The sequence below is a fragment of the Macaca mulatta genome, chromosome 8 (genome assembly GCF_049350105.2).
Source record: "Macaca mulatta isolate MMU2019108-1 chromosome 8, T2T-MMU8v2.0, whole genome shotgun sequence".
Classification (NCBI taxonomy): domain Eukaryota; kingdom Metazoa; phylum Chordata; class Mammalia; order Primates; family Cercopithecidae; genus Macaca; species Macaca mulatta.
Genome location: NC_133413.1, coordinates 139,441,553 through 139,456,307, shown reverse-complemented (window position 1 = coordinate 139,456,307; position 14,755 = coordinate 139,441,553).

The window sequence follows — 14,755 nt, the reverse complement described above, 5'->3', positions numbered from 1 at the left end:
GAGAAAAACAAAACATTTTATTTTTAATACAGAGGTCTCATCAGAAACCATAAACACCAAGAGATAGCAGAATAAAGGTATTTTCAGATAAAGGAGAATAAAAGGAGTTTGTAAGCAGCAAAGATGCACTACCAAGAACACAAAAGGAAGCTTTTTAGGCTGAAAAGAAATAATATGACATAAAAACATAGTTGTTCAAAAATGAATGAAGGGCATTGGAAGCAGTAAATATCTGCGTTAAAATTAAAGATGATTTCATTTTCCCATTAAATGATTTAATTTACTTATGACTATGTAAAGCAAACTTATAACATTTTGTTGTTGGTATTATAATATATGTATATATGTTAATGACAACTATAGCACATAGAACAAAAAGGAAGTTGCAGGATTTCTACATTTTATATCAAGTAGAACTATACTAACACTAGGTAGAATGTGAAATGTTAAGAATACATATGCTAATCTTTAGAGCAATCACTAAAAGTTATGTAACAAGGTAAAGTTAAAAATCCAATAAATACATTACAATTAAATCCTAAAAAAGTATTCAAGGCTGGGTGTGGTGGCTCACGCCTGTAATCTCAGCACTTTGGGAGGCCAAGGTGGGCAGATCACCAGGTCAGGAGGTCGAGATGGCTGCATTATTGACCAACAGCTTTGTTGCAACCTCATGAGAGATCCTGAAGCAGAATCACTCAACTAATCTGCTTCCTGCTCCCTGACCCACAGAACTGCAAGATGATAAATGTTGCTTTAAGTCACTAAATCTTAGAGTAATTTGATTCAGGACAATTTATAATTATTACAAAGTAAGCATGAGGAGGCTGGGGTAACTATATTAACAATACATAAACTAGGAAAAGAGTTATAATGTAGGAATTATAACAGAGATAAAGAAAATCATTTCAAAATGACAAAAGGGGCAACCTATGAGTCAGCATAATCACAACTATACCCGAAATAACAGTCTCAAAATACCTGAAGCAAATATTGATAGAATTCCTGGGATAAATAAACAATTCCATAAACAAAAAAGAAAATGTTAATACTTTACTCTCAGCAATGGATAACACAACTAGAAAAGAAAAATTAGTAAATGCATAAATGATCTGAATAGCACTATCAAGTACAACCTAATTAGGACCTGTAGAACACAATGCCTCACCTAGATGCACAATGTGTGTTCATCAAGAAAGAACACATACTTGATCACAAGTCTCAGTAAATGTAAAAAAAATGCAGTCATATTATTTGAGTACAATGTAATGCAATTTGAAGTCACTAACAATAAGATACTTAGGATACCCCAAATATCTGAAAATTAAACAAAACAATTCCAAATAATCTACCAAAGAAAAAAGCACAATGAAAATAATACAAATTATAAAGAAAATATACTAAAGTATGAAGGATGACAATAAAGAATAGTAAGAAGTTGACAAATATAAGTCCATATATTAGAAGGGTAAAGTCTAAAATATAGATGCTAAGTGTGGTGACTCACACCTTAACCCCAGCACTTTGGGAGACCTAGATGGTAGGATTGCTTGAGCCCAGGAGTTTAAGACAAGCCTGTGCAACTTAGTGAGGCCCCATCTGTAAAAATAAAAAACGAACTAAAATTTAAAAATAAAACAATGAGCAAAGGTCCCACCCTTAGAAATTAAGGGAAAATAGGCCAGGCGCGGTGGCTCACGCCTGTAATTCCAGGACTTTGGGATGCTGAGGTGGGCGGATCATGGGGTCAGGAAATAGAGACCATCCTGGCTGACACGGTGAAACTCCTTCTCTACTAAAAATACAAAAAATTAGCCGGGCGTGGTGGCGGGCGCCTATAGTCCCAGCTACTGGAGAGGCTGAGGCAGGAGAATGGCGTGAACCTGGGAGGCGGAGCTTGTAGGGGAAAATAAAAGCAAAATAAACTCCAAGTAAGTAAAAATAAATAAGTAAATATGAGCATAAATCAAATAAAAAACAAAATAATAGAGGAAAAAGTAAGATTTGAATCTTTAAAGAAATCACTAAAAATGATAAAAAGTTAGCTAACTGATAAAGATAAAAAATATTGGAATGAAAGAGGGGCTATAACTATAGATCCTCTAGATATTAACAGAATAAGATTATTATTTAATAACTGTACCAACAAATTTGACAATTAAGAGGAAATGGACTAATACCTTGGCAAATACAACTAATCAAAACTGACAAATAATGAAACAGAAAACCCGAGTAACCTTACGTCCGTAAAAGAATTACACACACATAGAGACGTACACACTCACACACACAACTGTGGACCCAGATGGTTTTAATGGTCAATTATACATTAAATATAATACATTAGAAAAAGCAGTATGAATCTTACACAAATTCTTTCAGAAAATAGAAAACAGGTAGGAATACTTTCTCATTTGTTTTCTGCATAAACTTATTACTAAAACCAATGAAAGCATTATTTTAAAGATATACATAATGTTCCTCATGCTCTTGAATGTAAAACTACTTAACAAATATTAACATTAAGGCTTAGGTGAATGATTAGCAAATCATGATATTATATTGCTTTACTTATGTAAGCAAAATATTAAGAATGGATGAGCATGAGTAAGTCAGCCTGCAATGGAAAAATCACATTCCTTTCCTGTTTTCTTTTTCAGAATGTTGTGCACTCGGAATCACATAGTATGTAGGTTTTCCAGACTAACTTCTTTGATTTGACAATATGTATAAGAGTTACTTCATTCCTTTTGAATCACTGAATAATATTCCATTGTATGGATGTACCACAGTTTGTTTACCTGCTCACCTTTTGAAGGACATTTTAGTTGCTTTCAATTTTTGATAACTATTAATAAAGCTGCTATAAGCATTCATGTACAGGTTTTTGTGTGCACTAGGTTTTTAAGTCATTTAGGTAAATATCTAGGAAAGCAATGACAGCATATGATAAGCTTATGTTTAGCTTTGTAAGAAACAGCTAATCTGTTTCCCAAAATTTGTTTCCCCACCAGCAATGAATGAGAGTTCCTGTTGCTCCATATTCTCACAGGTATTTGGTATTGTCAATATCTTTGATTTTCGCTGTTCTGATAGTGATGCAATGGCATCTCACTGCTGTTTTAATTTGCAATTCTCTAATTACATGTTATATTGAAGATCTTTACATATGTTTACTCACCTTCTGTATATCTTTGGTGTGGTATCTCTTGAAGTCTATTGTCAAATTTTTAATTGGGTTGTTTGTTTCACTATTGTTGAATTTTAGGAGTTCTTTGTATATTTCTGATACAATTCCTTTATTAGATATGTGATTTGCAAATATTTCATCTCAGTCTGTGGCTTTTTGTTCTCTTAAAAGTGTATGTCACAGAGAAGACGCTTTTAATTTTAATGAAGTCCAACTTAATAATTTTTTTTCATTCATGGGTCATGATTTTGGGTGTTGTATCTAAACAGTCATCACCAAACCCAAGATTGTCTTAAATTCCTTTCTATATTATCTTCTAGAAATTTTATAATTTATATTTTACATTTAGAAAGATCTATGATCCACTTGAATTAATTTTTATGAAATATAAAATGTCTGCATCTAAATTTATTTTTTTGGCATATGGATGCCCAGTTGTTTTAGTACCATCTGTTGAAAAGGATATTCTTTCACCATTGAACTGCCTTTCCTCTTTTGTCAAAGATCAGTTGACTGTTCCCATGTGGGTCTATTTCAGGGTTTCCATTCTGTTCCATAGATCAATTTGTCTTTTATTTTACCAATATCACAGTGGCTTAATCACTGTATTTTTATGGGAAATCTTGAAGTTAGGTCGTGTCAGTCCTCTGGCTTTGTTCTTCTTCACGATTGTGTGGGCTTCTGGATCATTTACCTCTCCATATAAACTCTGCAATCAGTTTACCGATCTCCACAAAATAACCTGCTGGGATTTTGCTTGGGATTGCATTGAATCTACACATCAATTTGGGAAAAACTGACATCTTAACAACATTGAATCTTTCCACAAACATAAATTTTTGTTTAGTTAGTTCTTTGTTATCTTTCGTCAGAATTTTGTAGTTTCCCTCATATATATCTTGTACATATTTTGTTAAATTTATACCTAAGTATTTCATTTTATTGGGTGCTAATGTAAATGGTAATGTATTTTTTTATTTCAAATTCCTTTTTTTCTTAGTTGGTTTATAGGAAAGCAACTGACTTTTGTATATTAACCCTGTATCCTATAATCTTGCTATAATAGCTTACTAGTTTCTAGAATTTCTTTTTTGTGTTGTTATAGTTGATTCTTTGGGATTTTTCTACATAAACAATTATGTCATCTGCAAATAAAGATAGTTTTATTTCTTTCTCAGTCAGTTATTTTTGTTATTTTAATGTTATTATTATTACATTGTTATTGCTATATTGTATGTATTGTTGTTTTATTGTTTATTTGTTTATTTTCTTCTTATTGCATTAGCTGGGACTTGCAGTACAGTATTGAATGGGAGTGCTAAGAGGGGACATCCTAGTCTTGTTCTTGATTTTAAGGGAATGTTTCTAGTTTATCACCATTAAATATGATATTAGCTGTAGGCTTTTTTGTAGATGTTCTTTGTCAAGTTGAAGTCCTCTTTTATTTCTAGTTTTCTGAGCATTTTTATCCTAAGTGGCTGTTTGAATGTCACTGAATAAATTTTTTTCTCCATCTATTATGATGACATAATTTTTCACAGTCTCTTGATGCCATTATTTTCACTATTTTATTTTCAAATGTTGAACTAACTTGCATAGTTGGAATAGATCCTATTTGGTCATACTGGGTAATTTTTAATGCATTGTTAGATTCCATTTACTAATATTTTGTCAATGAGTTTTTGCGTCTATATTCATGTTTTCATACACTTTTTACAAATATTTTCTAATGAGATTTTGTAATCTGAATTTCCACAAGAAGCTATGAAGCAGCTAAGACATATAATGGAATACTTATTGGAGGTCAGATGCTCAGAGCAGATAAGGGGCTTTGCCCCAAGTCAAATAGCTAGCTACTTAGTGGCAGAGGTCAGAAGAAAAGTGCCCCCCCCGACTGCAAGTCCGTATAATAATATGCCTGTGACATGGCCCTGCACATTCTCTGTTTGCCTTACAATAAAAGCGATGGTACAGAAAATGGGGCAGCAAGGAGTTTTTCATCCGTTAGTCCTCCTATTTCTCCCCAACCAATATATGCCATGTAAATGGTGAAGACTGTGAATTCCCTGGGTCTCAATTTCTGTATCTGTGTGATGAGAGGGATTACATTCTCCTTCTAAGCCACCTTCCATACCTAAAAGCCTATAATCCTCATTCACTTCACTTGATGAGAACCTCATATATTCTAGACACTGGCAAAAGCTGGTGGTACAAAAATAAATGGTATTTGCATTAAACTGTGTGATCAATTTGCAATTTTTCAAAATAAAAAGTTGGAAAAAATAAGTGGGACGAAATGTTGGCCCTCATGAAATTATAATCTGATAGGTAAGGCACACATCTAAACAGATAATTCCGATATTAAATGATATGTAATCACAGAGGAAGCAGTGAGTGCCCGTGAGCACAGAGTAGCACCACCTAGCACAATCTTCAGGTTCAGGGACTCTGGAGTGATGAGTAGTACTAGTCAGACTTAAAGATACGCAGGGTTTTCCAGGAGGAGACAACATGAGAAAAGGCAGATAAATGAAAAAAAAAGAAGGTGGGAGGGTGAGAAAGAAAGCTGATTTGGGTAACAAGATGTATAATTTGTGAATCTAAAAGAGATTGTTTTCTTCCAGGGCTGAGAAAATTTGGAGTTATCAGGGGTAGCAGAGTCACAGCCTTCCTCTCTCAGGCTGCCCTGTCCTCCAATATTTCTGACACTGAGTACCACCAGGAGGGTTGCTGAGAAAGAACCTAGTAGAAGTCTCACCTTTGTTGGTAGTCCCCACCCCTGCTGCCTCGCCCCACCCTGGGGCACTAGGTGGAGCTCTATGGAAGCAGTTCTGGGGTGTGGCAAGTACTGGAAAAGAAGAGCTAATGAGTTTGCAGAATTGGAATTTCTCAACTGGAACTGAGCATTGCTCACTGAGACACAGCCTTACAGATGGCACCAGCTGATAGATGGCCTATTTCTAGAGCATTGACGCCTGCAGTTTATACATAGAAGCACCTAGAGAGCCAGAACCATAAGAGTCATCCTAGGGCATCATATGCCAGAGGGAGCAAAGGCTCTGAAGTTCACACAAGAGACCTGGGGTGAAATTTCAATTCTGCTGTATATAGCTGGTTAAATTTGGGCAGGATCTTTCACCTCTCTGACACAGGGTCATTATCTCTTAAGTGGTGAAGACAATGCCTCCTTTACTGGATTGCTGTAAAGACTAAATAAGGTAGCTAATACAAATAAAAATACTTGGCATAGAGGAAATTATCAATATACATATTGGGTTCTGTGCAAGTATGTGTTGGGGTGAAGGAAGTGAATGTCCATGGCGATTAGCAATGTTGGAAAATGCCAATGCATTCATCTGACTCCTCCTTTGTTTTTTAAATCCAGCAGTAAAGTGTGAGCCATGAATAAAGGATAGAGTGAGGAGAAGAAAAAAGAATGGGATCATATCAACTAAAGTTTAAAATCCTCTATCCTCCTTTTTTTCATAAAATATGTTCTCTTTGTCTTACAACAATTCTGGAAAATGTTAATAACACTAATATTACATCTGACACATAGTATTGCATGGCAAGCAATTTTGTACATATGTTTGCATGCACAAATGCATTTAAGCTTTCCAATAACCCCACAAGATTGGCTCTATTATTATTCTTATTTTATGTATAAGGTTAAAAAGTCATGCAGATGATAAGTAATTACTAATTTCATACAAATATGAATTGGTATAACAGTTCGGAAGACAGTCTGCAGTGCAAGCTCTTGTTCTTAGTTTTCTCTCAATGGCCTGAATTTACCAAATACCTGATGAACAATTGAAGGTTGTCCATAAACTCTCTTAGCATCTTAGTTCCTCCTTTAATTCTCAGAATTACTCATTCTGTAATAATTTATCCTTCTCAGTCTCTGATTTCCCTGGTCCTCCTTCTTCTTTGGCATTTCCTCAGAAAGTACATGAAATGTACATGAATAATTCCTACCTCACGCTCAAAGTCTGAAGCAGTTTTACTTTCAATTTGTGCGGATGATTATGAGATACCTCTTTGGTGCCGTGGCTCTTTGTCGTGACAAGGCAGTGAGTGGGCTAAGAATATTGCTTAAATTCTATTTGGAGATAAAAAAGGGCTCAAAATTCTACTTTGCCCCTTGAGGTGTTTCTCAGGAAGGTGTTTTACACAAAAATACATAATTTGTTAATAGATGATCACACACTCACAGGAAGGTTGCAGCAGTGAATCAATGAGTAGAATGGAGAAATTTGGAAGTATTAGTTATAAAAGGAAAGTACTTTAAATCCTTTAGTGGGGGAAATAAAAGTGGGAGGGTATGTGTCTCAAGTAATAAGGCAACCCCTTTGACCTGATCTGCAGGGTCACCTTAACCGTTGTCCTCTACTGCCCTGCAGTCATGGGAAGCATTGGAAAACTGAGCTACTCTTTACAAGCAGAGGAAAATATGATGCTAGATATGAAAAAATTAAATGGGAAGAATCTGTCAATTTCCATACCTTGGTATTTTTGTCAGGGGCCTCTTTCTAACTTATTTTATACCTACCCTGAATAAACCCTCAATAGTGCCTTTGCAACTGGTCTCCTGATTTCTCTCCGTCCCTGCCACTAAAAGGCTTATATACCTTTCACGGGGTCTTTGGCCAATGTTTTTCAGAGGGATAAAGAAAAAAAAGAGGAAGGGCAAAAAGTGTGAGAAGAGACGGCAGGAAAAAGGGAGTACAGAAAGAAAGAAAAGAATAAAGACACTAGCACTGATAAAAGCTTATTTATGAACCACATACTATATATGCATTTCCACCTAAAGTTGCTCATTTAATTCTAACGTATATGACTGATGATAGTTTGATGATAGTTGTGCCTATGATAAGGATCCAAAGCCAAAGTTAATTTCTGCTGAATCTTGATGGTTACTTTACTGTCTCAAGAATGTTTGCATTTGGTCATGGTCTTTCTTTAAGTGCATATTTATTGATAGTCCCTAAAGCAGAATATACTGTGCTATTAAGTCTCTTCAAGGGGTTAAAATGTAAATGAGGCAGGCTTACTGTCCTTATAGAATTCACAAAATGCAAGCAGATTATGGTAGTGCAAAAATAAGACTAACAGTAAGCAATGAAATAAGTCCTGTGTGAGAAATACTCTTATCTCTATGCACTTTCAGAGAGCAACCCTTAAGCCTTCAACACGAGTTAGTTCTTGTTTTCTTAGCATGATCTATGCTATTCTAGAAAAGTTCACAGTTTAGCGCAGAAGACTTTATGCTCGCTTCTTCTCAGGTGCACTTTATGGTCCATCGTTTGTGTTCCTGAAGTCAAAAGGAATAGGTTGAGTGTATGTGGCACAATGTTCTCTGCTAACAAGGAATTTAAAGCCCAATCAAGGAGGGAAATAATAGCAATATCTTATGTTTACACAGCGCTGTGTACGGAGCACTTTTGTCTTAACTCAGCAAGACTTAATCATACTCTAGAGGCTGCATGGGACTGAAGGGGAAGGGAAGGGGTAGTTTTGGGATCTTACTGGATCTTACAGATGCCTGAAGATGGATCTAGCAGCACTGCCTGAGTATTGGAGTTCCAGCAACACATCAGTATTCAGAAATCAGATGACTGACCACAAAGAAGACTTAGGGAACCCCTCAGGAAGAAAATGCTAGTCACATGGCTAATAATTGCCAACATTTACTCACTGTTTATTATGTGCAAAGAAATATGCCATTTACCATTTAATACTGACAAAAACTTGGCACATATTTCTACTGTGATTCCAATTTTGCCAAAGAGGAAACTGAGGCACGGTAGCTTAACTAATTAGCTCAAGATAACACTAAATGGGTTTTGGAATTATTCAGGTCCTGCCCTTGAGAAACTTTTGCTTCATAAGTTTCTCTCAGAGAGTCATCCAAGGAATCATATACGTGCAGTAAACTGGTAGTATGTGCCGTGACAGAAGTGAACATAGGGCTTAGGGCAACACCCAGAAGGAGAATGGGACACTGCTTTTCTAAGGCACTTACATATGCCTTAAGGGTAGGGGCTGCTTCACCCTTAAACATCCTGAGCTTTCTCCGTAATGTCTAGATCAGAGCTGGTCATGTGGTAACTCTTCAGCAGAACTCATTTGACTTTCTGCCCACTGTTCTTGAACACATATTGACCTAGAGGGCATTTTAGAGTGAAGTCTTACAGAACAAAAAAAAAGTAGGGGGAGGCAAGAATAGAACAGCAATATGCTGTTCTATTATCTAATTACATATTAGGTATCATATTATCCAGTAGGATAATAAAGGTGTAATGATAGAGTGTTCTGAGAAAAGAGTAAGAAGGTGATTTGGTATTTGCTGTACTAGAAAAGTCTTTCCAAAAGAGGTAAAATGTATTTATTATTTTAAGCTTCGTTGAGGTATAATGACATAGAAAACATATACTTAATTAATATATTTTGATGAATTTGGACATAGGCATACATCTGTGATATCATTACAACAGTCACAGCACTAACTATATCTATCACCTCCAAAAATTTCCTGTGTTCTCTTGTGTGTTTCTTTTAAAAGAACATTTACCATGAGCTCTATCCTATTTTTAAAATGTGCAACAGAAGGTAAAGTTTAAATGAGATCTTAAATAATGACATAAAATTTGTCAGAAGTGAGAAAGTGGCATTCCAAAACACAAGTCAGCATATCTGGTGGTTTCCAAATTAAATGAATAAGTGAATTGTCTGGAGGACTTGTTACAGAATAAAATCTTAATCTCTAAGCCTAAAGGTTTTGATTCAAGTTATCTGGAGTTTGGTTGGGAGCTTCAGTTTTTAACAAGTCACCCAAGTCTCTCTAAGTAGTTCATTAGCAAGCTATTTTGGAACATGCATTGTATACACATGTTTCTTTAGAACAGGTAAGTATTTCTGTGAAGTTGTTGAAGGGGTTGATTAGAGAGAAGTGTGGGAGATGTGGCAGAGGATATAGGTGGGTTCTAGATCGTAAGAGCCTGCTTGTAATATATATATTTATTTATGTATTTATTTGTTTATTTATTTATTAGAGATAAGGTCTCACTATGTCACCCAGGCTAGTCTTGAGCTTCTGGGCTCAAACCATCCTCCCACTTCAACCTCCCAAAGTCCTAGGATTACAGGCATGAGCCACCGTGCCTAGCCTGCCTATGTTGTAGACCCTGAAGGGCCAGTGTATTTCTCATGCAGAAGAGTACCGTAATCAGATAGGATTTTTAGGAAGACAGGTGGTTGGACTTTGTAGCATTATTAGATCTTGAACAACTGAGGACAAAGAGAACATAGAAGAGAACATTACTATAATAGTCTCATGAGAGGAGAGCCTTATTTAGGTAGTGAAAGTGAAGAGAAAGGCACACATTTGGGAGATCATGCCAAGATAGAAGGGACAGGCTCATTATCAATTATTTTAACATATTTTTCTTTGATAGTTCCAATGTTATTTTTGTCATTACTTCAGACTTGACATAAAATATTTCTTTATTGGGGAAAAAAAAAAAAAACCTTTTCACCCTAGTAAGTCAAGAAAATCAAAGAAACACTGAAATGCTTCCTTTGGGTTTAAATTTGTTTATCCAAAAATAGGCTATAAGAAGATCATTCAGAAAATTGGATGTGGACATGAATTTCCTTCAACACTTTGAAGGAGAATCAGATAAATCCCGGGGAATGAAATGAGCCAAGGGGGAGAGGGCAAGTAGAGAAGTTCCTAGTATTCATGGCAAATTTCAAATTTTTGTTTCTACCATTTTCCACTCTTTCATCTAGTGATATTTTGCTTGTTAAGGTTAATACCTCACTGGTTCTACATTTGAAAACATTGGCAGAAGAATTTTTTTGAGACTAAATAATAATAAATTACAATATGTAGGGTGTTGGGATCATGGAAGGATGAAGGAGTAGGGAGACCCACTGAATGCTTCAAATGAAAATTTAATTCTACAGATACTTATTTTTACCAGTAATCCCACTACTGAAAGTTTATTGCAAGGATATAATTCAAAAGGAGAAAAAATGAGTGAAATCAAAGGCTTCGGAGCAGCATTATCTATTTAGGGTAAGTCTATACAAAAGAAATGAAGGAGAAGAAGGAAAAAGAGGAGGTAGAAATAAAATAAATATTCCAAGCACAACTGATACTGTCATTGCAAAATTATAACTGAGACTGAAAGAGATCTGATCTAACTAACTCCATCTTGCTTCTAACCTCCAAGCTGTCCTTGTTCGTTCCTGGGCATAGGCTGAACTAACTTTGGGAGGAACTTCATTTTAGTTTATAGTTTGAAACAAAGATGGTAACAGCCCTTTCCCAAAATAAACCCCTTCTTGCCTGGGGACTAGACTGCCTTTGCAGGGCTAACAAATCAATCAACAGATTAGAAATTATGGTTTAGGAGTCATGCAGTTGGAGGCTATAAGATTCTAACCCTCCCCAAATTGCTCCTGAGGATGACATCACTATTTGTAAATCCTAAGATCAGTGCTTGAGATATTTTTAGACCCTGCACTTGATGGATCAGCTGGCACCACCCAGATTGATAAACTGGCTCATCTCATCTTGTGGCCCCCATCCAGGAACTAACTTAGTGCAAGAGGACAGCTCCGACTCCCTATGATTTCATCTTCGACCTGACCAATCAGCACTCCTGACTCACTGGCCCCCCAAGCCCCAACCCATCAAATTATCTTTAAAAACTCTGATCCTCTAATGCTCAGGGAGACTGTTTTGACTGATCCCCAAATGCTCAGGGAGACTGTTTTCAGTAATAATAAAACTCCAGTTTACTACACAGCCAGATCTACATTAATTACTCTTTCTCTATTGCAGTTCTCTTGCCTTGATAAATTGACTCTGTCTAGACAGTGGGCAAGGTGAATCCATTGGGCACTTACAAATTAGGATGATTAACTAAGTTGTGGTAAATAATTAATAACATAATACATTTAATTTTTGCACCAAAATCGTGACTGATGAGAGAAAGATAATTTTGTTTTTCAGATATTTTATATCAGCAATTGGTCAAGTATGGCACATGGGTCAAATCTAACCCAATGCCTGTTTTTATAAACAAATTTTTATTGAAACATAGCCATGCTTAACCCTGTACATGTTTCAACTTACTACTATAGAGTTAAGTAGCTACACAAAGACAATATAGCCTGAGAAGCTTAACATATTAATTATCTGGCCCTGTTCTGTGGTAGGCAGGCCTGTGCAAACCTACCCACAAAGGCCAAGGAAGCTGAGAGGCTGAGGAGAGAGGCTGGCAAATCCAGTTTCTCAGAAAGAAATATTTCACAGGGACTTATGAACAGAAGCCATATCTTGCTTAGGCAGCCAAAGAAGAGACAGTGGATCCCCATGCCACTACCTCCCATGCCATAGGGAAGGAATGTGTAGTATGATTCAAGTTGACTGGTCAGGGAAAGGCAAGAATGCTTCATGAATCTGCCTAAGGAAGGGATTTAGGATTTATGGTCAAGGTTGTTTTGACCTGAGGGCAGGATTTACAGTAAGTACATGTTCTTACACAAAGAACAGTAGATAAAAAATAAATCTCAGAGGCATTCCAGGAACTGAAGTTAACGAGAAGTCAGCATGGCGGAGTGGCATCCAAGATGCAGCTGCTTAAGCTCAATAGGCCCTTCATAGAAGAAGTTTTCTAGGCCAGGTGTGGTGGCTCATGCCTGTAATCCCAGCACTTTGGGAGGCCGAGGCGGGAGGATCACGAGGTCAGGAGATGGAGACCATCCTGGCTAACATGGAGAAACCCCATCTCTACTAAAAAAATACAAAAAAATTATTAGCTGGGCTTGGTGATAGGCGCCTGTAGTCCCAGCTACTTGGGAGGTTGAGGCAGGAGAATGGCATGAACCCAGGAGGCAGAGTTTGCAGTGAGCTCCACCACTGCATTCCATTCACTGCGCCATTCCATTCACTGTGCCACTGCAGTGAGATTGCACCACTGCATTCCAGCCTGGACAACAGAGTGAGACTCTGTGTCAAAAAAAAAAAAAAAGAAGAAGAAGAAGAAGAAGAAGAAGAAGAAGTTTCCTGACCTCTGCTCTAGACAAGAGTGGGAACAATACTTCTTAAATTTGTTTGCTATGAGCTCTCACATCAGAGAGTGTCATCCCAGAGGAAAGACATGAAACACACGAGTTTGAACTTGGCCTCTGCCACTTTTTAGTGCATGACCCTGCGGATAGTATTTTACTATCAGGATCTCAGTTTTCTTGTCTGTAAAATGAAGATCATTCCTGTCAAGGAGATTGGAGGTCTTATTTATAGCACACATAGTTCAATGGCTTGGACATAGACAGGTCTCAGGCCTGAATACCACTGGGACTGAGAGGTCAGTCATACTGGGCTCACATTCCAGCTCAACAACTCAATTAACTCTGTGACCTTGAAGAAGTTATTTGTCTCTCCTAATTATTCAATCCTCTTATAATGTAAAATGAAGATGACGATGAGATGCTATCAGGGGTTGAGAGTTTAATGAGATGATGTTTGTAAAAGGTTGAGCACTGTGCCTGTGTTACCCTGTGCTGCAGAGTAGCAATACTCTCTACAAGATGCAGCTAATATCCTGTCCCCCTTCACATTCCATTTCTATCTCATCATGTAGGTGTGACCATGTCACTACTTGGCTTAAATTAATATGCCCTCATTACCTTCATGGTGAAGACTGAACTCCTTAATAAGGCCTCCCATGTCTGGTTCCTGCTACCCTCTGCAGGTTTATCTCACCACATTCCCCCCTACCTCCACTTTCCTACTCTCCACAATAAAACACTTAACATAGTACCTAACAATTAATAACTGTGCAGTACATATTTTAATATTTTAAGTGAACAAATATTGATTATGGTTTGAAATTTAACATGAATAATTTACTTGTTTTAAAAAAACACCTTTTGTAAAATTTTATTTTTATAGATTTAGGAGTACAAGTGCAGGTGTGTTACATAGATATATTGCATAGTGGCAAAGTCTGGACTTTCAGCATACCCCTCAGCCAAATAGCATAAGATCTATTATGGTGTTTGCAATGTGCTATTCTAAGAGCCACATAATTCTCATTTATTTAATCTTTACAATCACCTTTTGGGGTAAGTATACCTATTAGACTTATCTTGCTTGAGAAAACTGAGACACAAAGAAGTTGAGTAACTTAGACAAATTTACACAGGAGACAAGTAACAGACCTAGATTTAAAATTCAGGCAGCTCTACTCAAAGCCTTCGCTGTTAAATATATTGCTAACTTTTCTCTTATAACGTAAATGGAACTGAAATAAGAGTTAACAGAATAATTGAGAAGACTGATAATTCCAAGTGGGTTGAAGATGCAGACTAACTGAAACCCTCATACATTTCTGGTGGGAGTGTAAATTGGTACAATTATTTTGAAACATCTCTTTAATGGCATCTTCTGACCCTAAGTATGTGAGTACCTTATGACTTAGCAATTTCATTCTTAGGCATAGTTTCAAGAGAAAGAAATGTATACATCAACTAAAAGACATGATTATA